Source organism: Abrus precatorius, unplaced genomic scaffold (assembly GCF_003935025.1).
Source record: "Abrus precatorius isolate BTA unplaced genomic scaffold, Abrus_2018 Scaffold2, whole genome shotgun sequence".
Classification (NCBI taxonomy): Eukaryota; Viridiplantae; Streptophyta; class Magnoliopsida; order Fabales; family Fabaceae; genus Abrus; species Abrus precatorius.
In genome coordinates, this window is record NW_020874362.1 from 7,176,841 (window position 1) to 7,188,995 (window position 12,155).

Consider the following 12,155-nt stretch of genomic DNA (forward strand, 5'->3'; position numbering starts at 1 on the left):
TTTTATAATAACTAATAAAAAATTATATTTACATGCATATATTTTAATCTATTAATAAAATAATTTCTTTTATTTTTATATTTTATTAACTAATAAATATTTGTATATATCATACCTTTTATCATTTATCTACCACACAAATTAAATATACGGATTGAATTTTAAATTATTTTATTTTTTAATCAATTTAAAAATAGTTTTAAAATTTAAATTTAGTTTAAAATTTATTTTAAATTTAATTTTTTAAACTAGTTTTAAATTTAATTTTATGTTAAATTAGTTTTAAATTCAATTTTAAATTTAATTTTTAAGAAAAAATAATTTTCAATACATTTGTTAATTTAGGTTTTAAGGTAAAACTAATTATTTTGTACACACTGTTGCATTAAATTAATTAATATTTATTAATTGTATTATATTTTATAGGAGTTCATAAGATATTTATTATCATTTTGAACTTATTTTTAATAAATGGAATTGATGATAAAAGTTTAAATTAAAACCTTTAGAAATAAATTAATAATATAAATAATGATAATATTATTATGTTATAATATTTTAAAAATTAAAAAATATACATAAATATAAAAACAATAGTAGCAATTAATTTAAAAATATTTGATATATTTTAATATTTTTAACATAAAAATTATATTTAAAAAATATTATTTTAAATATTTAATTTTAATTATAAGAATTAAGATTAATAAAAAAAATATTAGTAAAGAATTAAGGTAGTACTTTTATACATATGGATTTGGATTTAAAAAAATATATAATTTTAGAAAGTGAATTTAGAACGCTAAACTGGTTATACACAAATATAGTTAATAAAAAAATCAGTCTAATATAGATCTAAATTTTTAAAACCAGTTTAACATTGGCTATAAATTAAAGTTATAAAATAGATTTTTTACCTAGTCCTAACAGTCACATTGAAAATTGCTTATACTCATGCAACATTCTCGTAGTGAGTTAGTCTAATACTATTTATTCTTAATTTGTGTGCGAAAACTTGATACTTATTGATGTGTGAGACTCCATCATCAATAATTTAGTCACATACTATTTTTTAAATATTATATTGTACTAATATTAATATTTTACTAAGACATTTTAAGAATAATATTGAGTAAGATCTCATAATCGATTTATTTACTTGATATTTTATAAAGTTGTATTTACTATTATAAGACATAAAAATATTTATAAAATAATTAAATTTAAAATGTCTCATTTATTAAAATAAATAATTATGATAAAAAAAATATGTTTATAATGTAAAAGGTTTTTAATACATACACTAACATTAGATTAATAAAATTTATTATTTAAAACAAGTTATTTAATGTACATGTTAATTAATTCTTGAATGTTTTTCCTAAATATTTGAGGTCATGAATATATTACTATATTCATTACTCTTTATCCTTCTAGAAAAAAATATATGTACAAACCAAGAAATTCAACCATCCAATTAGAATTACTTGATAAATTTTAATTTATAACATGTTTAATGTCTTTAAGACCTATATATTAATTAGTGTAAATACATTATTTATTATGCTTATTCAAATAATAAATAATATTTTCTTAAATTTTAATATAAACACATAAATAAAAATAATATTCTTAACCTTTTTTAGATAGCAAATTAAAATAGAAATAAAAAGTAATTGACTAGTTATTCTAGACCAAGCATTTCAAGACATTCTCATTTAGGCAAGAATGGATAGAATTGTCTCAACTGTCTTCTCGTTCAGACGAGAAGACATAGGAAAATGCAGAGCTCTTTGGATCAGGTCTCACTTAGGTGAGAAGGCTTCTTGCTCAAGTGAGTTTATCACAAAATTGAGTAAAATTTTTTGTTTAGTATTTTTGTTCAAACGAGAATGGTCTTATTTAAGTAAGAATTCACTCACTCAAGTAAAAAGTCGCAAGTGAAAATAGTATATAAATAGCTTCAGTGTTTTAAAACTTAAAACACAAGGCCAATAACCCTTTCTCATATCACTCTATGTTCTTTCACTCCCTCCCTAACTAGAAAACCTCATTACTCTCCAAATCTCCCTCAAATTCAAACTTGAACATTTTTTCTCACTTGATTCCAAGTTCTTAGAGCTTGATCTCCTACTTTCACTTTTATTCTATCATTTTCTTTCTTCTCAAAGTTACTTCACTTTGTAATGTTTATTGAGATCTTGGTCTTTCGAACAACCTCTTCCATCAAAACATTACATCCTTTAGATCTTAAGAAAAACTTGATTTTAAAGACGCCACCTCTCATATCTTTGTTGCAAAAGACATATTTGTTGGTAAGGAGAGTTGATCCCAAACTTTAAATCCTAATCATGTGTTTAGATTGTAAAACTCAAAATACCCTATTTTGAATGGTAGATCTATAATATCTTCTTAAAATCATAATGTCAAAAATGGATTGCTTAGGTATGGAAACCTATGGTTTGGTTCAAGATTCACCTAAAATATAATTTTATAGTAAAGGTTATGAGTAATGAAGTTTTTATGATTTTGTTATTGATTATTATATATAGGACCTATTAATTTTGAACGATGTAGGTGCTGGAGAATGAAAATAGGAAATGTTAAATTCTAGGATAAGTGATTTTTATTAAGACCAAAAGAGTGTGATCTCCAACAATGTAACTGTAGCATGTGATTTAGTTTTAATGATTTTTTAAACTGTATGATTGGATTGAGTTTGAAGGTGTTTGACCTTCAGCATATTGAATTGATTTGTAGAATATGATATTTTGAATTGTTAAGAAAGTATTAAATTGATTGCATGAGAAAAAGAATGATAAAAATAAAAATTTGTTTGCTTGGTTATGTATGTGAAATTGTGATATGTGTTAGAATACAATAATTGTGTAATTATAATATATGTATTGTATCATATTGATTGGTACGATTATAATATATGTGTTGTAATACATCGACGGATGTGATTATAACATATGTGTTGTAACACATTAATTAGTGTGATTATAATACATGTATTATGACATATTGATCGATGTGAAAATATATGCTATGAAAGAGTAATGAATATATTTGCAATAAAAGAATTCAGTGCAAATTTTCAGAATTAAGTTCCCATATAGATAATTATAAGGATATACTAGGGTATAAAGTTCATAGACAATTTGAGAAATCTGGAAGAAATGAAGGTAGTGAATGTTGTTCACGTATATGTATGTTTGGAGGGCAAGTATATCTGTTAAGAAGTAATAAAAGGTTATAAAATAAGTTCTCGAAATATTGTCCCACAATGATTATTTTTCAATCACTAAGAATTCCCTAATTTAGTTGTTTGAGCTTTAAAGATATAAGATTAAGATAAGAATTTGAAAAATCAATTATAAAACTAAGAACAAGGAATATAATGCATACCTTGATTAAACTTATCGGAGAGGAACCTAGGACATATGGATTTTTTCATTCAATCATTTATGTAATTTTTTCATTTAATTCTAAGTTCAATTTCCTTGTGATTACTAATCGTTCATACAATTACTATTAATACCTAATGATCTTGCAATATTAATATTCTTTTCTCTAAACTAACATCTCCAATGGTCATGCAAGATATTAATTTAAACAAGCATAAAACACCTATGAACTTGTTAATTTAATAACGATGGGAAGAGAAAGATTGATTTGGTCCACCTAATCCTTTGTCACGTTTTATCCTATAGATCCATTAACTAATCGAGGTACGGTCACCTAACGATATAATTAATTTAGATTATAATTATGCGCAATAGGATAAAAGCTAATCACGAACAGAAATCAAATATAGATTCAAACTTTAAAATCTCATAAATTTACGAACAATAGTTCCGATGACCCTAGTTATGGACTTAGTTACTCATGCTAAAGAGAGAAACTAAAGCAATTATAAACAAAGTCATAAAGAAAAGCAAACTAAAATAAGATGAGTTTCCAATCTTTAAGTACAGTTGCTCAAAGCTCCAAGTACCTCTAAGAGTATGTCAAATATCCCGTGCAAGAGAGACGGGATAAAAGAGTATGCTATGCATAGTCCCTCCAAGAGTATGCTATGGACTGACTGCTGCAAAGCTTTTATCTTCCATCAATTTGGCCCAAAACGCACCCAAAATTTACTTGTGGCATCTTTATACTAAATTGCACAATTAACATATAAATAAGTGTAAAACTTAAATAAAATAAAGATCAAACATTCATATATGGGTTGTAAAAGAGGGTCTAAATACGTATTTATCAATGTACATGATATAAGCGAAAACATCATAAGCCTGACACTCATTTCCTAACTATACCTTTGCTACGGGGCCGTATAACACACGCATATCCATGTGTGGTAATTAACTAGGGACTATCCATACTGACGTAAGTCCTTCATGACTAAGAAAAGCATGTTGGCTATAATTTACCGTGAGTACTGTAAGTACCAACAAATGATGAATATATCAACATTTGGAATGATCAAAATGGCATAAATACAAAGATTATATAATTGGATTTGATTAAATGTGAAATTTTTTGCTCTAGTGACTTTTGAGTGAAATTTTATATGAATAGGTTGCTATTGTCTTAATGCATGTTTGTGTTTAATTAATATTGTCTACATCATTTGATTGTTACATAAAGTAAACATTTAGAGTGGCGAAGAATACTTACTCTTACAAATATTTCATGGGAGTGAAAATAAAGAAGCAAGAAAAGTAAATTAGAATAGTATAATCAATGAAGATTGATCTGTTCTAGGATCATACTCTCAGTTGTATGTACAAGGAAGAATTTGCTTTGTTGTGACTTAAATTATTTTGATTTTGTAATGAATTTATTGAATCCTAATTAAAGTTGAAATGACATGTATCTGATTTTGTTGAATCCTAATTAAAGTTGAAATGACATGTATCTATTTTAAATGTCAATTTTTAGAATATATAATATTTTGATAAATCTTGTTGTAAATAATGAATTGAGATGTATTTGTAATATCTAGTAGATAATTATTTTAGTTGCAATTTATATTTGACTATAGTTAAATAAATTTATATTGTGAAGATTAATTTTCATCTTTACTATGAATGAGACACATGTGTAAAGTTTTAAAAAATTTACTAACTTATATTAGTCTTAGACTTATATAAATGTAAACTTTTCTAAATCATTCATATTTTTTTTAATGTATTTCTATTAAGTTTTATTGAAAAATATATATAAAATAAAGGACAATAATTAAAAGAGAAAGAATGTCACATCTGGAGCTTAAACAATTTGATGTTAAAACATCATTTTTATATGCTTAGCTTGAAGAACAAATTTTTATGTAGCAACCATAAAAAGTCAATAGTTGTTATATAAAAGATATGAATTACATGATAAGTCATAGTTGTTATAGAAATGACTATAACAATTATGTATATCATAAAAAGCTCCTATTGTTTTACATAAATATCATGCTTATTGTTTCTAAGAACAACTAAGAATATTTGGATATAAAAATTCATAGTGATTGATCTACTAAAATGTTATATTTGTCTTTGAAAAAATACATTGAGAAAATACTAAATTATTTTATGATGTAGAATGCAAAATTTTGTGGGCACTTTGATGATTATCCATTTTAAAGCCAAATTCTACCAAGTATACAAATAGAACCCAACCATACATGCCCCCCAATTATATCTTCCAAATTCGTCCACACTAACAATCCACCACTCTTTCCTCAAAAGGTGATTTTAATAAATAACCAAATAATACTTGGACTAAGGGTCAAGTTGGTAATTTTTCTTACATCCCCTCTGGAGCCCAGGTATCATATTTTATGGATTGCTATTTCAAGTATTGCTCTCATTGAACTTCTTATGATGTTAGGATATGGGTCAAATAATAAATATTCCTTTTTGGGTAGTCTACAAGCTGCTGCTCAATCGATTAGTTATGAAATATCATTAACTCTATGTGTGTTATCAATATCTCTATATGCGATTTGTTGATGATTATCCATTTTAAACCATTAATTATGATATTACTATGGTTTGTTAAAGATGGAGAGAAAATGTCGCATGTTAATTATGTGGATATTGTTGGAAGCATTATGTACATTATGATTTGTACTTGACTAGATATTTCACTTTATTAGTATTGTTAGTAGCAAGTTAGAATGTTTTGAAATTATTTCTTTAATATCTTTCAGATACTATGAATGTTGACTCAATTTATAACAAAAGTTTTACAAATATTAATAATATTATTGGTTGTACTCATTCTAATTATAATAGAGATGTTGATAAGAGAAAAAATATGTCCTTTTATGCTTTTGATAGTACAATTAGTTAGAAAAAAATTATATAGTTAATTATTGTATTATTCATTAAAAAAATAGAATGTATGATTGTAATAAAAGTACTAAAGAAAAGTATTTGCCATAGATGTTTTATTGGCAATTGTGTTTAGAAATAATATTCTATTTAGTTTCAAATATAATTTGAGGGATTGTAACATAAAATATAAATAAAAAGTTATTGACTTTACATTATTTAATAAAATTATTTTGAAAATATATTTTATTTAATTTAAATTTTATTCTCATTGACTTTTTTATTCTTGAAATATGTCATCAACAATTGCATATAACTTTTAAATAAAAAGAGAAAATTTTACTTAAAATAAGTTTCTATATTTTTTCACTTTTGACATTGACATTTAGCATAGAAACTTAAATCATTAACTAATACCATTTAATTCTAAAAAGTTTAAATTATCCTTAAGTAGTTTATTTTCCTATTCAATAAATATAATGAAGAACATATTATAAAATAAAGTTTATTTTTTAGATAAAATTAAAAACATTAAATGAGATTGATTAATTATTTTAACAAGTGTAATTTAGTTAATAAGATTGACTATTGCTGATTGTGATAATAATAATGGTAATAGGTGATTAAAGAGACATTAAAGATAACAATGACAACAAATTTTGATATCAACAATGATAATAATAGTAATTAATGGTAATGATGGTTAAAGTGGCGAGAATGGAAATAATTGTAGTGATATTAACTAAAATAATAATAGAGAAATAGCATAACATGTAGGTCTTAGTGATTAAGGATTTTTTTACCTCCTATTTCAATTGGATATGAGTAAAAGTCTCCTAATAAAACTCTTTATGAATAAGGTTTGTAGTAGGAAAGATAATATAATTAAAAGTATATTTATAGGTAAGTTAATCTTATGTTTTTGGCCTACAGAATATTTTCATGAGTTTTAATTTGAAGCATTGAGATTGAGTTTCTAAAATATTGTACAAGAAAAATATGTATATTTCCATTCTATCACCTAATTATTAACTTGCCTACAAATTTAGATAAACTAAACTTGCATTACTGATGCTCATAATCTAAAACCTAATTCGGTATGTCAATTTCAAATTTGCATTTTTTAAATTTGATTAATAATTAATCATGCAATTAAAAACAATTAAGATCAAAATAAATAACCAAAACTAAATTTATAAAGAATACGAACGATAAATATTAAAGTTCATATCTTATATATATAGGAGGATCCTATTGTATGGTGTTGCTTCTTTGTTATTTTGAAGGGTTAAATCATGAAGTGTTTTGTTTATCTTAGTTTGTGAATAATTAGTGATATAGATAAAATTAATCTAATGCAAATGTTAATAGATAGTTAGTGTATAAAATTGTTACATATAAATTGAAAATTCTTTCATTTGTTTGAAATAACTTTGCTTTTTATCACAAACATTTATTTTTTTATTTTTTAATAGAGAGTTGAAGCATATACACTAGTGAAGAAATATTATCAAAAACTTAAATGTATATAGGTCTTGAGATTTGAATAAAGTGTTTTAACTTATTTGAACTCTTGTCATATTCGCTTATTAAATATATGATAGTTGAGTTGCATATGGATATGTGAGCTATAAGTTTAACTACAATTGTTCTTATCTTTTAGTTGGAAATTGTACTTATACCATTCTATGGAAGCCTAATATATGATGACTAAAAAATTTGATATTCAATAATTTGATAAATGCGTTAACTTTGATTGATAGTTATTTCACACAACAAAATTTGAAGATAACAAATTCTAGAAAGGAGAAAAATCTTGAAACAATAACTTATTAGGATGATATTGATATTGTTTGGAATAAAGAAAATTTTCTAAGTTAAAAAATCATGTTGAAGGATGCTACATTTCGATAAAATTTTGAGGGTCAGGAATGAGCCTAAAAATAGGTCTAAACTTAAGAAGTATTGGAAAGTTGGCCAATACCTTTTAGTTTCATAACAAAAAGGACACACTTCGAGCTATTTTAGAGGTTTTTGTCACCTCATTGATTTTTCTCTAAAACTGCTTGAAAAATAGAACTGACAAAAAAATATTCTAAGTCCGCAAAACTGATGGCCTTTTCGAGGAGTTTTGAGGGATTTCTAAGTCCCTGATACCCAAAACTACTGGAAAAACAGGAAATGGTCAGAAAATATTCTAAATCCACAAAACTGATGATCTTTTCGAGGAGTTTCCAAGTCTCTGACTCCAAAAATTGCTCAAAAAATAGGAAGTGGTCAGGAAATATTCTAAGTCCACAAACCTGGTTGAGCTCTAAATTCCCTCCAGAATTGCTCGAAAAATAGGAATGAGCAAAGAAAATATCTTGAGTCCACAAACCTGGTTGAGCTCCAGATTCCCTCCAGAATTGCTCAAAAAATAGGAATGAGCAAAGAAAATATCCTGAGTCCACAAACCTGGTTGAGCTCCAGATTCCCTCCAGAATTGCTCAAAAAATAAGAATGAGCAAAGAAAATATTCTAAGACCATGAGATCAAGACAAGCTCTCAAAACTCCAGAATTAGTCGAAAAGAGAAGGCAAGGAGAAATTATTCTAAGGCCATAAACTAAATGAGCCTCCTAAGACCCTCCCAGAACAACTCGAAAGATGAAAAAATTGACTTGAAAGGTTAAGTTCAGAAGTAGTTATTAGCAGTTACCAACATTGAGCAAAGGTTCAACTATGCAAAATATCGTGGGTGATAACGGTTACCAGCAGTTATCGACAGCACGATCACAAGCAATCGTGGATAATGGACATAATAGTTGAAGGCAGTTACTAAGAAGTGTCCGCAAAAGGAGGAGAACGGTAGTGATTAGGGATGGCAATGGGTAAAGTACCTGATGGGCACCCGCAAAATTTACCCACAATGGGTAGGGTATTTACCCGCTATACGGGTACGGGTATGGGTGTGAGTAAAAACTCGCAAATTTTAATGGGGATGGGTGCGGGTATGGGTATCTAAGTACCCACCCCACCCCATACCCGCATATATATATATATATATATGCTTGAACTTTATTCTACAATTATGCATTAAATTTTTGTATTATTATATTACTTATGTGAAGTTATATAAGATTAATATAAAAATATATTTAATAATAAAATAAACTAAAAAATTTATTTTGGTTTATATTTTTAATAAAAAAAATTATTTACTATTTTATATCATTTAATTAGGCTAACACAATTTAATTATTACATAGTTAATATAATATTGACTTTTTTTAAAATATTATTTATATATGACACACATAAAATATTTTTTACACAAATATTTTTGTTAATAAAATCATATTGATGTTTAAATCATAAAGTGAATGATAAATAATAAATATATTATAAATATTTTATAAATTTTACAATCATCTACTATTATCGTAAACTTATTATTTATTAATAATATTTAAATTTTATTTTTATATTTTAATTTAAAATAATATTTTTTTATATAACATATGTACTACAAGTACAACTATAATCTATTGAATCTAAATAATATTATTCTTACTATTTATTCACTTTCAAAGAAGTTTTTGAAAAGATATAAATATAAAAAATTATTGTTAATTTTTATTTGTTAATTTTTTTAAGATAAAAAAGTATAATTTTTTTAATATACACGTATATTTCTTTATTATAAAATTTTATTGTAACTATTTATCTTTTATTAAAATTCTTTTTTTTTAAATTTATATACATTATAAATATTTAATTCACTAAAACAATTTTTCAAAAATTTATATTTTTGATAAAATACTTTCGTATAGTATATGAGTTAAAAAAATACTATTATTAATATATATATATATATATATTAATTATATTATATTATTTTAATTAAATCTATTATTTTTCTTACAATTTCAAATTCAAAAGTTAAAAAAAATATTTTATGTATCAACTTTTTGTTATTAGTATTGAACTTCTCTACTTTAACTTTATTCTCATTCTCAATGTCTGTCTCACTAAAACTTAATAACTATGAAATGTTATTCATTAGAGTTTGTTGTTAATGCCATCACAAGAGGTTACTAAGTGATCCCACACGAAGGGACAACCATTGTATAGATCTATTTCATTGTCATTTTGACATTACCAACAATCAAATCTCACACAAAATAGAATTATCACTGACAAATAACTTGTGTGTTTAGTTTTTGCTTATTGTTTCTAAGAATTTTAGTTTAGAAAATTATTATATTAAGATACATTTAACATTTATGATATTTGAATATTTGTTTTTTATCTATATTTGTACCTTATTCGGCAACTACATATTGAATTTTTATATTATTATGCTACTTATGTGAAGTTATATAAACATATTTTTCTTTATAAATATTTTTTTTCTCAAACAAGCGCAGGTAATGGGTACAAGACGGGTATGCGGGTACCCAGAGGGTACGGGTACAGGGATTAATGTTCATATTCATGCAGGTATGGGGCCGGGTACGGGTATTTTTTTAAAACACGGGTATAGGGATGGGTACTGTAGTACCCTACCCATTGCCATCCCTGGTGATCTTCCTGCCTATAAATACCCCAAAGTGTCATTTTTTGGAGGACGAGTTTTTGCACCCAGACACCGCACCTAAAACTCTCTGCACGCTGAAACCCTGCACCGCGCCAAACACCAGCTACAAGGAGACTCACAGTGACCGTTGTCCGCTGTTGTGAGGAGTCGTATGTTTATATTCACGCACCTTTACATTCCTGCACATTTACCTTTCTGCATTTTAATTCCAGCTTGTTGCTTATTTCGTTTCTGCAATTTGTTTCCTATTTTGCACTTTTTCTGTAAAGACCCTCTACGTTTGATTCAATTCTGCACGTTTACTATTCCCTATTATTGCTTAATACTCTTTTTACGCCGTTAATTTGAGCATCACGTTAACAACACACTTAAAAGAACTCAAAGAGGACCTAATCCAGTCCCCAGATTGTTCTTGGATTATTTGTTTACAAAACTGTCATTTTTCACCATAAACAGATATAAAGGTTTTTTCAACTATTCAATCATACATATAAGATGATGGATAAAACTGGATACATATTAAAATTTGAAACAAATAACTATTCTGTATTCTAAGTACAATTTTAATTATATGTACAAATAGATTTATTAAAATATTGTAAACTCTAAATAAAAACTCGGTAATATAATTACATTTCTCAATTTACATTAATCTTAACAGAACAGTCTTTTTCCTTTACAATCTCGTACAAGTATGTTCCTAGAACGAATTTACCCTTATCTACTTCTTTCTTACCTAAAAAACGTTTGTAAGGGTAAGTATCCTTCGCCCCACTAAATTCTCATTTCATAAAAAAAAATGTAGAAACATTTCTAATACAACATATAATAAATAGACATATTCCATTCTTAACAGTTTTAACCAAACAAAATTATTCGTATCCATCCTTCATCATTTAATTAAACAAAAGTCATCCATGCATAATATTGCACATTTAATCGGTCATCATTCAATCCATAACTTTGTGCCATTTTATCCATTCAAGTCTTAAATCGCTGCCAACGCATTCTCCTTAGTACGAAGGACTTATGCAGCATGGGTAGTCGCTGATCAGCTAAACCACACATGAATACAACGTGCGCATTCACAGCCTTGTAGACAAAGGTATAGTTAGGAGTTTGGTCAAGAAATGAGTGTGACGTGTGCAAATGCATTCTACTTTTACATCGTGTACACATTAGTGAAACCGCATTTACCACTCTCATTTCTCCTATATTTCCATAACTAACTCTAGACCATAT